This window comes from Lynx rufus, unplaced genomic scaffold (genome assembly GCF_022079265.1).
Source record: "Lynx rufus isolate CCGP_SWC_20201006 ecotype Redwood Valley unplaced genomic scaffold, mLynRuf1.p SCAF_4, whole genome shotgun sequence".
Classification (NCBI taxonomy): Eukaryota; Metazoa; Chordata; class Mammalia; order Carnivora; family Felidae; genus Lynx; species Lynx rufus.
Window position 1 is genome coordinate 38325202 of NW_025814856.1, and position 19022 is coordinate 38344223.

At 41.1% G+C, this 19022-nt stretch overlaps 1 protein-coding gene across 5 annotated transcripts in view; it reads right to left on the reverse strand.

Moving 5' to 3' along the window:
• Positions 1–19022, reverse strand: part of FOXP1 (forkhead box P1) — a 594085-nt gene that overhangs the window by 309499 nt on the left and 265564 nt on the right. For all 5 annotated transcript variants that reach the window (XM_047096082.1, XM_047096085.1, XM_047096086.1 and 2 more), the window contains one exon: positions 18230–18290. The gene's annotated coding sequence lies outside the window, so the exon portion shown is untranslated. The remainder of the gene's footprint in view (positions 1–18229; positions 18291–19022) is intronic.

The window sequence follows — 19022 nt, forward strand, 5'->3', positions numbered from 1 at the left end:
CCTTGCAGGGGACACATGGCACTGTCTGGGGATGTTGTTTTCTTGTACCAGGCGTGATATGGGGTAGGATGTGGTAGTGGCATCTACTGGGTAGAAGCTAGGGACACTGCTGAAGAACGCACAGCACGGACCTCCACAACGAAAACTGATCCAGTCAAAAATGTCCATCACGCTCCAGTTGAGAAAGCCCATCTTAGAAAATCATCACACAGCCTTGTAAAGTTGAAAAACAAGCTTGTTCACCAGCACTATCCTGTGTATCTTTGTATATCCACAAAGCGGGGCTGATCGAATAAATTCTGATCTATCCACACACAACTAGAAGGTAGTAAGAGTGTTGCCACTTATTAATCAGGACAGAAAGATACTGGCGACATATTTCTAATTTTGAAAAATACGTCCCAAATTTTAAAAATTATTAAAAACTATAGTGTGATACTGTTAAAACTGTAAGGGATCTAGACCCAACTGCAGAATAAATATATAATGTGAGGGGCGCCCGACTGGCTCAGTTGGTGGAGCATGCGACTCTTGATCTCGGGGGTTTAAGTTCAGGTGCCATGTTAGGTGTAGAGACCACTTAAAAATAAACTCTTCAAGAGAGAAATATAACGTAAGCTACAGATATAATGACATTTAATAGTATATTTCATTTAATCCCATATATCTAAAGTATTATCATTTGGGGGCACCTGGTGGCTCAGGTGGTTAAGCATCCCCATTTCAGCTCAGGTCACGATCTCACCATTTGTGGGTTCAAGCCCCGTGTCGGGCTCTGTGCTGACAGCTCAGAGCCTGGAGCCTGCTTCGGATTCTGGGACTCCCTCTCCCTCTCTGCCCCTGCCCTGCTTGTGCCCTCCCTCTCTCTCTCTCTCTCTCAAAAATAATAATCTTTAAGGTATTGTTATTATTTCAACCTGTAGTCAGTATCTAACTTAATATGTATTTTATAGTCCCATTTTTCCAAAAATCTGGTAGGGATTTGACACAGCACAAGCTGATTCAGACGAGCCACATTTTAACTGCTCAAGAGCTGCTTGGCAACTGGTTACCATATTGGACAACCCAGGTCAACGCAATAACAGATGGGCAGAGAGAGTGATATTTAGAAGGACTGTCTCCAAAATGGTCCAAGTTGTGATCCTGGGGGATGACTTTGCAATAGTGTTTACTTTCTTACTTATGTTTTCCTGTTTATTTTTACAATGAGAAATATCATGTATAAGAAAAAAATCAAGCTATGCATTTAAAGAAAGAAAGAAAATTGCTCGTTGGCCTTCATAAACATAAGTGAAAGCAAGCCTCATGATCATTTCTCACATCGTTGTTGGAAATGATAGATTCCGGAGATTTCAGAGAAAGGGCTTGCCACCACCTCCCAAGCACGCACCTGAACGTCTACAAGCACACAAATGCAATCCTTTGCACAACAGTGGAGTCGTGGTCACTTCTGACAAGTGTACCCCAAAGAGCCAACCCACGCTCCCTTAAAACACATCTGAGGAGTGCCTTCACCTTCTCCCAGATAGCCAGGAATTCCTGCTTCCTGCCCTGGGGACCTCCTTGCTTCCCTCCCTCCATTTCGGTCTCTGTCTCTCTCTTTGGCCTTGGACACAGTGAATACTCAATGAAATTTCTACCCACACTCCTCAACGTGAAGTGCTGGGGACACCAGCCTAATGCTCTATTAACACAGTCTCCATGGGTAACTTCCATAATAAGATTACATTAGAGCCAACGAATCTCGTACACAGCCCTTGAAAACCTTTTCACGATATCACACAGTTTAGGTGCGAGTCCCAGATCTCTCTCGCTGAACTCAGAAAACATCTGGGTGTCAATGGCCTGGCCTAAATTTGAGCACTTAGATCTAAGCTGTGGTGTGGCGGAGAGGCTGATTCAAATTCATAAAAATGAGCCAGTGGGATCCTGCTGGATGGCCCCACCCGTCACCTGGTGATGGCAGGTGGGACGTGAGAAGGAGAAAATGATACAGAAATACATGTTATCTTGAAAAACCTCAGGTATCAGGATGCCTATTTCATTTCTATTTCCTCTAAATAGACTCTCCCCAATAAAAACAGCCATTTGAAACCATTTTCATTAACTTTAAAGTAAATTAACAGTAAAATATATTAACGTCCGTGAGAACTTACTACATCCCATGCACTGTGCTAATAATAAAAATAGACATTATTGAGCCAACATCACTGAGCCCTTCTTGGATATGAAGCATTGCTCTAAGCACTTTTTACTTGGAATAGCTCAGTTAATCTTCCAACTACTTCCAAGTCCCTACTTTTTTAGATAAGGGAAAAAAGGCTTAGAGAAGCCGGTTGCTTCCACGAGATCACAAAGCCAAAAAGTAGCAGGGGCTGGACGTGCAAAGCAGACCTCTAAGCCTGAACTCTTAACCAAACTGTTCTCTACATAATCCTCACAGCACCTCTGGGAGACAGGTCCCTTCCTTCTGCCCATGTCTCAGCTGGGTACAACTGACTGACACGTCGGGACCTGCCAAGAACGGTCACATCCAAACTCAGACGAGGCCCCCCCCACCAATCCCCATCTCTGAGTGGGGCACCGGGTCCCCAACCCCAAGCTACCCCTTCATTACTCCAGCACTGAGAATGTTTATCTCAATTACAAATCAGTTGTGTTTTGAAACAGTGGTGACAGGAACCAGGCGAGTACACAGACAGGAGGGCGCTTGCCGAGTGATTCCCAGGAGTGGGAAAACCTGAACTCTGCCCCTCCTCTGCTTGTGCACACACGTGTGCACTCTTTCTCTCTCTCTCTCTCTCTCTCAAAATAAATAAGTAAACATGGAAAATTTTTTAAATAAAAAAATGCAAAAAGCCTAAAGAAGCAAAATTTCTGGACTTCACTTCTAATCAAAGAATTGAACAAAAAATTGAGATACACTTTTTTTTTTCTCCTATGAGTCATTATAACAAAAAACGTTGATACTCATTGTTGGCAAAGTTATAGTGAAATAAACACTCTCAATCAGTGTTAACAGGAGTGTGAATTGGGCCAGTCTTCCCCCATTCAGTGCTGAGTTCGGAATCCCCGAGAGCACTGAGAAAGCAAGAGGAAGCACACTCTCCTTTTCTACTTTTTTCTTTTTGATTCCCTCTTTCAGGTGTTGATGAAAATCAGCTGGTTGAGCTTACAGATTAAACAGAGGCAATGCCCAAAGAGGTGGGTGCACCTAGCAGCACCCCCACTTATCAGCCTTTGGCAATACCCCTACTGGCCAGACGCCAATGGGAGGGGCTCCCGTGAGGTCCACAGCTTTGTCCCCAGGGTCTTACGGCTCAATTGTACACCACTGTGCTTCTCTACAGGCTGCTGGAACCACAGGGCTGGAGGAGACTAGCTCAGTGGGTTAATTAATAAAGGGGTTAAAAGAGAAATGGAGAGAAGCTTCTTGGGCTGGAGAGCACCAGCCACGTAACGGCATCCCTTCCCCAAGTGTGACAGGGACACTCCAGAAGGGACCTGGCTGGCCACAGTTTCTTATTTGAGCTGCTGCTGCTAACGGAGAAACAGCACTAGCAGTAAGAGAAACAACCATGACTCTTACCGGGCTAAGTGCTTTATGTAGAACTGTCTGTCTGTCCTCATCATCAAGCAAAAAGGGAAACTTAACCACATGTAAAGAGCCTTTCTTTTTTGTTTACCAGTATATCCCTAGTGCCTAGAAGAGTGCTTGACACAAGTAAGCATTCACTAATTATTTGGTGACTAAAGGAATACATTGAAAGCATCCAAGTTTTTGGAAAGCTTGTGAGCCCCAGATCTCTCGATGTGGCCTCAGCAAAGTCTGAGTGCCAGTGGCCTGGCCTTTTCCAATTTTAACACTTAGATTTTTTTTTTTGAATGTTTTGTTTATTTTTGAGACAGAGAGGGCAAGTGAGCAGGGGAGGGATAGAGAGAGGGAGTCACAGAATCTGAAGCAGTCTCCAGGCTCCAAGCTGTCAGCACAGAGCCCGATGCAGGGCTTGAACTCACAAAACATGAGATCATGACCTGAGATGAAGTTGGACCCTGAACCAACTGAGCCACCCAGGCGCCCCAAATTTTAACACTTAGAGCAAAGCTGCAATGTAGCGCTCTGTGAATTCCCTCTGGAAATCCTACCATAAGGGCTACTGATCAAGGACCATCCTCTTGACAGGATTCCTTCCCTGTGCTCTCCAGCATCCTGGTTTCCTCATTCGCACTCCCTCAAACCCTGGCTGCTCCAAAAATTATGAACAATTAGAAAAAACACAGGGGCGCCGGGGTGGCTTAGTCAGTTGAGCATTCAACTCTTGATTTTGGTTCAGGTCATGATCTCACAACTCCTGAGATCGAGCCCTACATCAGACTCTGTGATGACAGCATAGACCCTGCTTGGGATTCTTACTCTCCCTCACTCTGCCCCTCCTCTGCTTGTGCACACACATGTGCACTCTCTCTCTCTCAAAATGAATAAGTAAACATGGGAAAATTTTAAAATAAAAAAATGCAAAAAGCCTAAAGAAACAAAATTTCTGGACTTCATTTCTAATCAAAGAATTGAACAAAAAATTGAGATACACTTTTTTTTTCTCCTATGAGTCAAGTTATAACAAAAAACGTTGATACTCATTGTTGGCAAAGTTATAGTGAAATAAACACTCTCAGTCAATGTTAACAGGAGTGTAAATTGGGGTATTTTGAAAAATAATGTGACAAGATGTATGGAAAACCTGTAAGAATTCCATAAATTCTTTTCTAGCGATTTCCACCTCTAGAATAGATCTAAAGAAATAAAACTTGAGAAACGCTTGTGCACAGATATGTCCACTGCAATATATGACAAAAAGCTGGAAACAACCTCCACAGCCAATAATGAAGAAAAGTTAATTAAATTTTATTACACGTAAAAGGATGACACAGCTTACAATCATTTAAGATGTCTTTAACAATACTTCATGACATGGGAAAACGCTCACCATGTAATATTAGATTTTAAAAAGAGCCAGACAACTCCATATACTGTATGATGGCGATTTTATTAAATATGTATACATTCAATGAAAAAAAGAATGGCAGAAAATTTATGTTATTCTCTGGGTCAGGATTCTAGATTATTTTTACTTTGATACGTGATCGACATATCTGTAATTGCAAATTCCCTCTAATGAGTTGGTTTTACATTTGTAATCGGGAAAAGAAAATAAAGTTCGTAAGAATTTCCTACTCTATGGGGCGCCTGGGTGGCGCAGTCGGTTAAGCGTCCGACTTCAGCCAGGTCACGATCTCGCAGTCCGTGAGTTCGAGCCCCGCGTCGGGCTCTGGGCTGATGGCTCAGAGCCTGGAGCCTGTTTCCGATTCTGTGTCTCCCTCTCTCTCTGCCCCTCCCCCATTCATGCTCTGTCTCTCTCTGTCCCAAAAATAAATAAACGTTGAAAAAAAAAAATTTTAAAAAAAAATTAAAAAAAAAAGAATTTCCTACTCTATTTCTATTGCTAATAACATAATGAGAACTTAGCTAGTGAAGCTCCCAGTGACAAATCTATATTGGTCTTCATGTATTTTTATCCCACATTCGGAAATAAAGAGAGGATGTCAACCCCATTCCATAACTAGGGGGAGGGAGATCTTGGAGTGTAAGTAGCTTCAATCAAAGAGACAATATATATCTCAAAAAACACGAGGAAAACACAATTATCCTTCCCCGTACCTCAGCCCTTGGCAAAACAAATGCCACATGGGAGGTGTTCCTTTGTATGAATCAGTCAGATAAGGGCAGTGGACACTGAAATTCTCATACACACAAGACTCAACAATTTTTAAAAGGCACAGTAGTCAACTGGCAGGAACATTCTACTTTTATATACATCTTCATCAAATGGCCTTGGTGAAAAAGCCAATCAGCTTTCAAAGCCAGGAGACAGAGAGGGAGAGACAGGAGTGGGTAAGAGCAAGAGAAAGAAGAAAGAGAAGCATTGGGAATTCTAGAAGCTGGAAGAGGAGGGAAGGAGGAAATGGAGGTGGGAAGGAGAGCGAAAAGTGGGCATTTTCTGAGATGAACATTTTAATTTTTGTTTTTGTTGGTTTGAGATGAATGTGTTCAGGTGATGTTTCTCAGAGATAATACAGTGAAACACTTGTAAATGGTGTAATTTCCCTCAACATTGCTGGAAAAAACAGAGTGAGCACTATAAATGAAATCCAAGATAAGAGCCATATATATATATATATAAACAATACATGTTTGTTTTTGTCAGGTCTGTTTTTTTAACGGTCAACTTTTTAAGAGTCATATTTTAGTATTTCCACTTGTTTTTGGTATTATATCATAAAAGGAAGGAAAAGGTGTAGGAGAAGAGCCGGGGATTCCCAACCCAGAGGGCTACAATTATGCAGTGGCCTGGGGTATGTCATTTTCCTTTCCTGGATGTTGGTTTCATCTTCAGTAAATTACAAGAAAGAGACCAGAGAAGTCCCACATTCCTTGGCCCTCTCTGAAGTTATAAGACTACTTCACTGAATGGCTGTTTGGGGATTTTAAAATTAGATGGGGTCATGGTCACAAAGGAGAGGGGCACACAGCTCAATTTTAAAAACACAGTGAACCTCACCAGAACTCAAATGTTTATTGCCTACACCATTAATGACGATACTGCTGAGGTACGGCGAACAAGGGAAGAGAACTTAAATTTTATACTCTAAAAGCAGTAAGTACATTTCAATCTTTCTGGGTAAGCGGAGGGAAACCCAACCAAAGCAAATTTTGGAGATGCAAATGCAAACAGAAGTCAATGGCTTGCTCTGGGGAAAGAGAAGGAGCAATTGTTTGGGATAATAAAACAAAGAGAGGATGAACAGCTGAGCCTTCAAAGAACACAAAGTGCCCAGCTCACAGGCTAAAAATCAAGTTGGGAAAGTGGGAAAATATCAAGAAACAATTCAGATCAGAAGAAAAGATGCCTAGCAGCTTAAAGTCTAGAAATTGTGAAATCAAAATTAATGTAAATGGTACCACGATTTCCTAATCGTGAAAAATGCATACAGTCCACCCCAAGGGGTGATTATGTGTGCTTCAGATTAGTTTTAATTTATTCAAAAGTAGAGGGAGAAACTGGATGAGAATCTAAAATCTCAACATCATTTATAAAACTAATTCAAGAGACTGAGCTAACTTGAGATGTTCAAAACAGACATCCTGGACATCATGACTAATTGGAAAAAATCGGAAGCCCCACCATTGCAGGAATAGACAACACAAAAACAGAAGTCACCAAAGAATCCTAAAAATAGTACTTAGATATAACATATAATAACTTGAAAAAAACTTGGGAGATTGTAGGGTTAAAAACAGGAAAAGAAATAGTCCGTGCAGTATGACCACATATAAACAAATCTACATATACAAAATACTGGCAGGATAATGACAAAATGGTGAACTGTTTTTGGTGAGGTCACCAGTAAAACTGTTCTTCTGACATTTTCTTCCTCTACTTTCATGCTTTTCTAATTTCTTGTAATGCCATCTTATAATGAAAAAAAAGTAGATTTATTATCTTCCACAAATAGCTAACATTCTTACATCACCCACAACTATTAGTACCTAAAGACAGACAAAGAATATTTTTAAAATTATTTTACCTGTAATTTTCTAGATGCTTGATGATTTGGGACCAGCCTAGAAATTTCAAAAGCGTTAACTGTGTTTCAGATTTTTTGAATAAGCCAGAATCTTTGATGCTCTTAGTTAAGTTGAAAGGCAGATGACCCCTTCAAAGACTGTATCTTCAAAGACTACCATAAGGTAAAGGTCACAGACTGACATGTGGCTCAAGCACAAACTAGTACTCTACTAATCTAGAGACCATCTTAACCACACCAAGCTGCAGTGCACCTTTAGATGGTTAATACATCCCCCTTTCCCTCTGCCTTTTCTTTAAACGTAGTATTATCTCGACCATTGGAAAGAATAAATTGAAAGGGGCAAAATGCACAAATTCCTCGGTGTAGCAGTGAATTTTGCTCTGATCACTTTCCAAGGGCTGTACCGTGACTCGAACATCACAGAGTTAGGCCCCTGTCCGGGTGGGGCGGCGAGGGGTGGAGGTGCCGGATGACCTTAACAAGTAAGAGTGCTGAACAGGCACTATTCCGGGAAACTTCATTCAAAATGCCTACCATAAGCACACTGGTAGTTATATGAAGCCGGTGTATATTAGGGGAATGAGGCTCAAAACATTTTTGACTGTGGTTAAGGTTATCGATGACTTCCATGTTGACAAACACAATGGCCAGTTCTTTCTCATCATCTCTTATTACATCTCAGCAACCTCTGAGGCAGCTGACAATGCTCTCCTCCTTTAAACAATGTCCTCCATAGGCTCCTGGCTCATCCAAATCCCCAAAATCTCCCGCCAGCTTTGACTCTTCTTTGTATCCTGTCATCAAGCTTCCTAATGGTGCTGGCGACAGAACCCTCATCCTGGAGCCCTACTCTCCTTTATTTGTACCACTGTTCCCTTGGTGAGCTCACCCGGGTTCATGCCTTTACATATTACTTACATGTTACAAATCCTCAGTTTATAGCCTCAGCTAGGACACTTCGAGACCCACATATCCAAATGCCCGCTTGACATCTCAATCTGGGTGAATAACAAACAGCTCAAACCTCACGCGTCTACAGCTGTGCTCCCGGTTTCTCTCATCCACCCTTGACAAAGATTCTTGGCTTGACCAAACTTCAGTCAGGCTCCTGAATCCATGTGGGCACCTTCCTATAAAATCCAGTTTGAGCAAGAACCCTGCTAAGTCAGTTGAACCACAACCCCCTCTACTACCACCTTCCGTATCTGATCACGGCTGACATATGACTGGATTCCTCATCTTCCATCATCTCCCAGGTAATGTCTGATCCCCCTGGGCTGTGAGATCTGTTTAGCTTAGACCCTCTGCTTCCCCATGATGTTTACTCTTGGAAGTTTTCCATCCACTGACACCCACCCTGCTATGACTTCCTACTTGCCAGGGCTGTATTCGGAGTTGAGCCCAATCTCTCCCGTATAAAACCTCACCGGAATGTTCCCTGTACCTAGTGTGATGGTCCTGAATAAAGTGTACCTTACCAGCTTTAACAAGGGAGATTAAATATTTCTTTTCCTTTATACCCTAAACCTGCTCCCCTACAGGGTTCCCTATTTCAGATCATGGCAGCCCCGTCCTTACAGAAATTGCTTGGGTCCCAAACCTCAATCTTCTGCTCTTTCCTTTCTACCCACAAGCAATCCATGACAGGATACTACCCCATCGTCCAGGACAAAAATCTTCGAGTCATCCTCAATGCAACGTGTTCAAATTCCACATCTATTCCACTAGGAAAGCCTTTGGCTCTACCTTCAAATAAAGCAAATTTAAGTACTTCTCACCACCTCTAGTGATCCTCACCCTGGCCATCACCCTATCTCACTGGGATGATTACAATGGCCTCTTAACAAGTCCCCCTCCCTATCATCTATCATCTTGCCTACTCCACCCACAGGCAACTTGCAAAACAGCTTCCAGAGTGATCCACTTAAAGCATGAGTCAGATCTTAACCCACCTCAAAGCCCATCGATGGTTCCCTATTTTAGTAAATGCCTAAGAGTCCAATGAGTCTTCACGCCCTACTCAGCCTGGCCCTTTACTTCTTCTCCCCCCACCCTCCAAAGTTTGTGTGTATATGTATGTATATATGGATGTATTTACTTATTTTTAGTGATCTCTACACCTAACATGGGGCTCAAACTCAGGACCCTGAGATCAAGAGCCACCTGCTCTTCCAACTGTGCCAGCCAGGCACCCCCTACCTTGTTACTACTTGACCTTGTCCCCCCCCCCCCCCCCCCGATGACTTGACTTCAGCCACACTGGCCAACTTGCTCTCTTTAGAACAAGCTACATCTTCACTCAAAATGCCTGTGTTTCACAGAGACCCACCCTGGTTATTTACAGCTGGAACCCCTTGCTCTAGCAAGCCCATCTCCCTTATCCTCCTCTATTTTCTCCCCAGCACCTATCACCGTGTATTATATTTAATAATTCCCCATCCACCTGAGCAAAACTGACCATTAGAAATAAATGTCTGCCATTTATGTATTTGTGACTACACTGAAACAGATGAAATTAAGTTGAATAATTTATATTATTTGTCCTAACATAACCAAAATATGATCATTTCAATGTGTCATCAAAAAAGAGTAATTGTTCAAATATTTTTTTCCCTACAAAGTCTTTGAAGTACTTTGTCGAACTCACATTTACAGCCCATAGAAGTTTGGGCTAATTGTACTGCAAACATGTGGCTAGTGGTTTCCACACTGGACAGTGTAGGCTTACTCTATTTTATTCTACTCTACTGTATGCTTATTCCAGGTTTTAAAAATTCTTGGGCACAATCCACTAAATTGATTTCCTAACCCACAAATGGGTCCCAATGCTGACTTGGCCAATCGCTGCTCTAAATAAACTTCAGAGTAAGTAATCTGTAATGAAAGAATTTTAGGGCACATTCTCTGACCTCCAGGGACTGCTCAGGACCCTCTGAAAGGGAAAAAGATTTCCAGAAAAAGAGGCCTGGAGGGATAGGGTGAGGAATTGAAGTACCATGTCAATCCACAGAACGAAATCATCACTGTCCATCCAATGACGCAAGACTGTTTTCTTAAAAGGTAATTTTAAATAACTCACTGCACTGTCAGCTAATTAACAAAATACCTAATGACTTATAATTATATAGTACATACGTGCTAATATACAATATTCAAGGGGATATCTGCATGATTTTCACACTTCTCAAAGAGTAAGTAAGTTTTTCATTTTCCCCCCTCCCCACCCCCCACGCAAAGGCTATGGAAATACAACGGTTCAGATCGAGGACAGAGAAGTACAAGGTTAAACGACTGATCTTCATTTTTCAATTGTGAACTACCACTCACGAGGAGTCTTTTTTTTTTTGAATTTTTTTTTTAACATTTATTTATTTTTGAGACAGAGAGAGACAGAGCATGAATGGGGGAGGGGCAGAGAGAGAGGGAGACACAGAATTGGAAGCAGGCTCCAGGCTCTGAGCCATTAGCCCAGAGCCTGACGCGGGGCTCGAACTCACGGACCGTGAGATCGTGACCTGAGCTGAAGTCGGACGCTCAACCGACTGAGCCACCCAGGCGCCCCACGAGGAGTCTTTTAAAAATATACCATAAACTTCAAATCCGAACTCAGCCCTGGACAGAATGTCAACTTGCAAAATCGACTCAAACTAAGGATTCTACCATCAATAGAACATTTGCCCCTTTAAGGTTCTGGATATTACTACATACGAGGGGGTAGTACTAATACAGTCAAGGTTAACACCGATCTGCTCCCTTAAACAGGGTTTAGTTTTTGTACAGTTAAGCTTCAAATTTCTTCCTGAGGCTTTTGAATTACCAAAGAAAGGCAATACTCCCTCTATCTCTGTTAAGCTGTTAGGTTGTCACCTAAACTGAGAATCTCTTCCTAAGATGCTCAAGGTGAGCAGCTGCGATATTGGTGCCCTTGGCAGATGGAAGAACAAAAACATCATTTTAAAAAGATGAATAAGACCATTTGGTAGTTGGTTTTGTATTTGTGATTGTTCACAGCGCAAAAATATCACTAGGTGATAAATGCTGCACAGACTGTCTTTATTACTAAATACGCCTTGATGGACATTTCAACAAGTGACTCCCTCTTGAACACGAACTCTATTGAGCATATTTCTCTGGAAATCAATATTTAAGAAAATTTTTTCTTTGAATCTAACATTCAAGAGAAACAGCTCTTGTTTACAGAGTAACTTGGTTTAGCATTATGGTTAACAATGTTTAAAAACAGCTAACTTAAAATGCAAACATTTAAATTTTGAAGTTTAACTGTTGGGAGGCCAAGTCAGTTCTATGAAAATATAAACAACATGAGAACAGTAGTTTCCCCCCCCAATTCCATCCCCTGCGAGAGTATTTCAGGTCATCATTTTGTTGGGGTTAAGAATCAGACCTCAAACAACTCTAAGGTTGTTAAGAGAGTTACAAATTTAAATGCCTGGGTTGAACTTTGAAAACATTATGCTAAGGGAACAAAGTCACTCCCAAAAGGCCACATATTGTATGATTCCATTTATGGGAAATGTCCCAAATAGGTCACCCTATACAGACAGAAAGTAGATTCGTTGTCAGTTGCTGAGCTGCGGGGAGTCACTGCTAACGGTTACAGGATCCCTTTCTGGGGTGCTGAAATTATTCTGAAACTAGATTGTGATGATGGTTGCAGGCCCTGGGAATAAACTAAAAACCAATGAATGGTGCTCTTTAAATGGGACAAGTGTTGGGGCGCCTGGGTGGCTCAGTCGGTTAAGCGTCCGACTTCGGCTCAGGTCATGATCTCGCGGTCTATGAGTTTGAGCCCCGCGTCGGGCTCTGTACTAACAGCTCAGAGCCTGGAGCCTATTTCAGATTCTGTGTCTCCCTCTCTCTGACCCTCCCCCGTTCATGCTCTGTCTCTCCCTGTCTCAAAAATAAATAAACGTTAAAAAAAAATTAAAATAAATAAATAAACAAATAAATAAATAAATGGGACAAGTGTATTGCCTATGAATTATAATTCAATAAAGCTATTAACAAAATTAACATGCCTGATAACGTTCATAACAACATTGGCATGACAGATACAAGAAAACCAAGTTAACCTAACAAAGCTTCCATATAAGGCTAAAATACGTAAATCCCTGATACCTTGGTCTCCCACTTTAGAGACTGCTTTCTCACAGCAACCAATATTTGCCCTTCCTAACACTGCTCATCACCATCATTCATAATAACTGTCTTCCCCTCTATAATATAAGCAATGACAACAGAGACTGTGTCTGTTTTTTTTTATGTTTATTTATTTATTTTGAGAGAGAGAGAGAGAGAGAGCAAGCAGGGGAGGGGCAGAGAGAGGGGGACAGAGAGAATCCCAAGTAGGCTCCATGCTGTCAGCACGGAGCCCCATGTGGAGCTTGATCCCACAAACCGTGAGATCACGACCTGAGCCAAAATCAAGAGCCAAACATTTAACGAAAAAAGTCACCTGGCACCCATAAGACCATGTCCTTCTTATGTACTGCTATGATCTTAGCAATCATCAGTAAATATCTACCATCATCATAATCATCAGTAAATATCTACAGTAGGAATTTATGCATGTATGCAGTATGTACTTTTGTATGAATGAATGAATGGAAGAAAGAAAGAAATCATTGCATTGGGCCAATTCAATCAATCAAGTTGTTGTGTTCGAAATGTCCCCTTACATCTATTCTCCATTTCTCTCATGCTCTGGACACCTTGGTATAGATACTTCCCAGCAGCCAATGGAGCTTCTTATGACCATGTAACTATAATCTTACCAATTAAAGGTCAATAGATGTGACGTGTGCAATTTTTAACTCATTTGCATCAGAGACGATAGCTTGCCTTGGACTTCTCCACTATGCTTTACCCATGTGAATAATAACAAAATCCCAAGGTAGGAGAGCAGAAGAAAGAACCTGTCAGTCAAGCTAGACTGGCCAGAGTCTTACATAAGAAAAAAGTAAACTTCTATTTTATTTAAGCCACTGTATGTTGGGGTCTCCATGTTGTACCAGGCTAGTCTTCACCCTGTTACAACGCAAGCATGGATATGTGAAGAGAAGGGGGGAGCGGGAAGGACTTCAATGTTTAACTGAACAGAATAAACTAGTGATTCAGCTAGTGTGGTCATCTGGTGGCTCAATGAAGACACATCAAGTTGTTACGTCTTCATTAACAAGTTGATGAATTAATAATCACATAATTCAAATGCTGAATTCTATCAAGTGGTCATTTTGAAAGTGATTTAACTTTGAATTTACTGCCACTAAATATTTACATCAAATAAATACACACTTTCAAAAGAACTAATGGATGTATTTTAAGTAGCTGAATAGTCATTTTTACCTTTATTTGCAAACAAGATATAATTTACAATATGCAAGACACAATGAGTAGAGTCTATAAGGATGCTTTACACTCCCTGAGCCAACAAAAAAGAGCTCAAACTGGGGGTAGAAATGATTATACTAGCTTTTAGATTGTTTCTTTTTCACAAATAAGTTGGCTGTAAAAAAGAAATTAAAGGGGTACCTGTGTGGCTCAGTCAGTTAAACACCCAGCTCTTGATTTGGCTCAGGTCATGATCTGACGGCTCATGTGAATGAGTCCCATGTCAGGCTCTGCACTGACAGCAAAGAGCCTGTTTGGGATTCTCTCTCTCCCTCTCTCTCTGCCCTTTCCCCACTCTCTCTCTCTCTCTCTCTCTCTCAAAATAAATAAACTTAAAAAAAAATTTTTAAAAAGGTAACCAATACATAAATGTGAAGCTTGAAGATGTCTAAAATCCTTAAAAATAACCAGTTAATTGTAATCTTTATGGTCTTGATGATTATCATCCACTCCTAATGCCACTCAGAACTGCTACAAGAAGATGAATTTTACAAACTGGATTTGAATTTTAAGCAAAAATGCATGTAGGTAAAATGCCAACATTGGGGGACAGCAGAGAGAAAATGACATATAAACCTTTATTAAGTCACCAAACTAAGGCCGCCATGATAAAATGACATCAATAGAATCGTGACCTGAGCAAGATGCCTCTTTAGGTCCAGTCGTGACATTCTTTTTAAAAAAAAAAAAAATTTTTTTTGTTGGGGCGCCTGGGTGGCGCAGTCGGTTGAGCGTCCGACTTCAGCCAGGTCACGATCTCGCGGTCCGTGAGTTCGAGCCCCGCGTCAGGCTCTGGGCTGATGGCTCAGAGCCTGGAGCCTGTTTCCGATTCTGTGTCTCCCTCTCTCTCTGCCCCTTCCCCGTTCATGCTCTGTCTCTCTCTGTCCCAAAAATAAATAAATGTTGAAAAAAAAAAATTTTTTTTTAATGTTTATTTATTTTTGATAGAGAGAGCACGAGCAGGGGCGGGACCGAGAGACAGGGAGACACAGAATCAGAAGCAGGCTCCAGACTCCGAGATGTCAGTGCAGAGCCCGACGTAGGGCTCGAACTCACGGACTGCGAACCCATGACCTGAGCCAAAGTCGGACTCTCCAACGACTGAGCCACCCAGGCGCCCCTCCAGTCTTGAAAATCTACATGACCGTGGGTAACTTACTAATCATCTATGGAACCACCTTCCCAGTTTGTAAAGTGGGGATTATAATGATTGCCACCCACCTTTCAAGAATGCTGGCAACCAAACCCATTTTGTAAAGTGCTCAGATCCACTTGGAAGAAAATTGTCACATCGCTAGCAAGTAAGATAACTGTTACTTATGACTCGTCAGACCTTTGAATCTAAATTTGAAAAATGGCTTCATCTGTTTTTCTGAATATGCCTGGCCACTTTTATGCACATAACTAGTTTTTCCCATAGTGCCAATGTAGACATATTTATTTGCATCTATGCTGACTGTTAATGATTCCCAGATTTCAAATGCGGGCATGGCATTTACTGAGAAGCTCCTGGCATCTGAATCTACCTCTTCTTGATGATTTGGAGATGGTGCCGGTTTCTCGAGCATCACTGGATAGCATGATCTTCTCTGTTTAAGATTTATTCCCTGGGGAGAAACACTAGCCATTCCAACCATTTTACAGATCTTTTTTAGATTTTACAGTTTAACAAACTTTTTTTTCTTTATATATAAGAGATCAAAATATATAAGGATTCATTTTTTAAGGATCTTTGAGCTTGTTAAAAGGTAAAAAATACAGGTGATTTATTATTTAGGTCTATGCACCTTAACTGATGTCTAAAGGAAAATAAAATTTGAAATGAGGGTCCAATAAAAGAATTGATATTATAAAAGAAAAACAAATTAAATAACACAATGTTAACTGGGGGTAGGAGATAACGAAGTTTATATAAAAAGATATCAATAACAAAAATGTGGAATGTGAAAAAAAAACTAGAGACATTGAGCGAAAACTCTTCCTCTGAGCTTCCTAGCAGTCAAGTTTAAAAGTTTTATGAATTTGTTAATCAGCTTCCATTGTGTCGTGACAAGAGCCATCAGAAGGACAAAATTTTTCACCGCTCCTGACATTTGACAATGCATTCCTTATTTGCAGTATATCACATGTCCTTGATATTATACAGAAACAATTTTTTTGTCCCCATGGACTACCTCCCTTAGTCAACACTAATGAAAAATTCCTAGAAACTTTTTTTTTCTCCCCAAACTTGCCCCTGACTCACGATATTTTAAACTTTGAACCGTATCACAGAATCAGAAACAAATCGCAATGCACAAATTCAAACGTGCACATTTTCAAGTCATGGGTGTTAGCGTAGGCCATTATAAAGACATCAAGTCACAGGGAAAATAATTCATGCTTACAGGTGACTCCAGAGAAAACAATGAAAACCCACTTAGGATGCCCGTATTTGAGGCTGTGGGGTAACGCAATTCTCAAGGTGTATATTTCATCTCTTCGACCATATATTCAGCTTTGTTTAATCAGTTTTTAGCTTTGCCAGAAATCTTTGCTAAAGGCACGAGATGAGTTAAAACACCTGGCACAGCTCTGCATGAGGAACATCTTGGACTGAGATTCTGCAGGACTCAGAGACACCGGGAGACAAACTTGCTGCCTAGCTGAGCAGCTGTGGCAGAGAAGGAATGGCCCAGGAACAGAAAATAATTCGTGGCAAGGAAGGGATGGCCCGCCAACAGAAAATAATTCGTGGCAAGGAAGGAATGGCCCGCCAACAGAAAATAATTCGTATGGCCCTTGACATGCAAAGTTTGCAGATCCCTGAAATTAACAAAGCCTTCATTTTTAATATTGGACCATTGAGCGTCAGCAAGGGGAAGAGCTTTGTCAAAAGTCCCGCCCTGACTTGATGAGCCCCAAAACTGCTTGGGATCAACCCTTTCCGCACTGGAGCATATAAAAGGAGCTGTCCTCTGCAGAGGACAATCTGAGGCTTCTCACAAAGATTTAATTTAGACGACAAAGATGGTGAAATGGGCCAAGTTGGATTTCTGACCTCAGATCAAGTGTGCCGGAAGAACGCAACTAGAAAAATAAATCCATACCCATAAAATACGTTCTAGAACCTCAAAATGCTCAGTAAGATGAAACACAAAAGTAATCTAAGAATCTTCACATTGTAAAGATTCAAAAAGAAGAAAAAAAAACCCAAAACAGGTTCAACTGAAGAATAAGAAGTCTGTGTCTTACAAATTCATAAACTTAATTTAGTAATATCTGAGTGAAGGCCTTGTGCAACCAGGCCCTCAAGTAACCTGTTTTAAAACAGACACAAATCTACTAAATCGAATGGAGCTATCATTGGCCAAAATTCAAAAATAAAATGAAGATTCTACAAGAGAAACATCGGCCATTAAAACGGCCTGCAAGATTAACTTGTATGAGATGAGCACCAGAGAGAGACTTTGGGAATCGAGAAAATAATGTAGCATCCAGAACCATTTTAAACAGAGTGCTTTTTTGTTCCCCCTCCCAAAAGTGAGTTTGAGAAAATTTAATTTAGCTTTAATTCATCAAGCTACATTAGTCTCTCTGAAAACTTCTAATTTTAAAATCAAATACTCATTTGATTTTCAAGCAAGGTCAAGAGAACAAGGCAGCCTAGTACTGACATCACAGGGATGTGGCCCACGCCGCTCTGCAGTTCTATCAATGTGCCGTGTTGCTATGGTGCTATGACTATTAATTTCTGAAAGAAGGTGATTATAAAGCCGCCAGATGAACATCAATCGGATGACACCACTTCAGCACAGAACACGGACATGGGCTACTCTCGTTTGGAGCAAGCGAATTTTTATGAATCACCGCTTTTGTGATGTGAATATTCCTGTCAAAGTTTGGGTTCACCAAGTCAACAACAACAACGACGACAACAACAACAACAAAATCAGCTTCAACAAAGGGGAAGTTTGATCATATTTGGGAGAAAAATGTCACTCTGTGGACCATTTCTTCAGGGCAATCTTTTCTGTAAACATCTCCCAAATGATGCTATAACATAATACTTACATAAATAAATTCACAGACATTAGGTAACTACGCAGATTGGGAAAGAAGTGAATTAAGATATACCTAGAGGTGGTAAACACAGCCCTAGATAGAATTCCACGAATCACATCGCGTTTACCTTTTTTGGCTTCCGGAAAGCAATCTTCAGGTATAGTCACCTCAAAAGGTCACTTCTTACCCTGAAAACAAAAGAGAACATCAAAACCTGAATGTCAAGAGAAAGGAGCAACCACCTATTTGCCAGGGACAGATGCAAAAGAACTCCGGCACATTTCATGGCAAGTGACTTTCAGAGTTAATCAAAACAAGTCCCAAGACCACTGATCCGGTGCACAGGCCGGTGAGCTCCTCAAGACAACAAAAATAACGTGGGTGGAAAAAGTCAAGGTGAAACATTGCGAATTTTGCATATGAACTTTTTCTCATCTTGTCCTCCATCAATTTATTTTCTTGTGCAATAATACGTGACTCATAGGCTTTTGTTTTTGGAAACCAGACTGCTCCTTGAACGTGTCTGTTTGGTTAGCATCTACGACATCTCTGATTTCATTACAGCACAGGCTTGTGGGGTTTTTTCCCCCTTAGGAAGAGAGTGAGTTCTGAGAGACGAGATGCCTTTATGCCAACCTGGACCTTTCAAAATGAACCAGGATCTGCAAGTTTTGGGGGGGGAGGGTGGTTAATCAGTTGGTGAAAGCTGTTCACACAGTGTTTTCCACTTAGCCTATATCTACCAGATCTACCAAGTTAAATAAAAATGGTTTGTGTCAGATGAAATAAACAATTGAAATCAAGCTCCCTAAAACACAAAGAAAGCCTGGAACATGTTTTATCCTGCATCTGCATATACTCTCTTATGCAAAACAGTGTGTAATCCTTTAAGAAACATTACAAGCTGCCTCTTTCTGCCC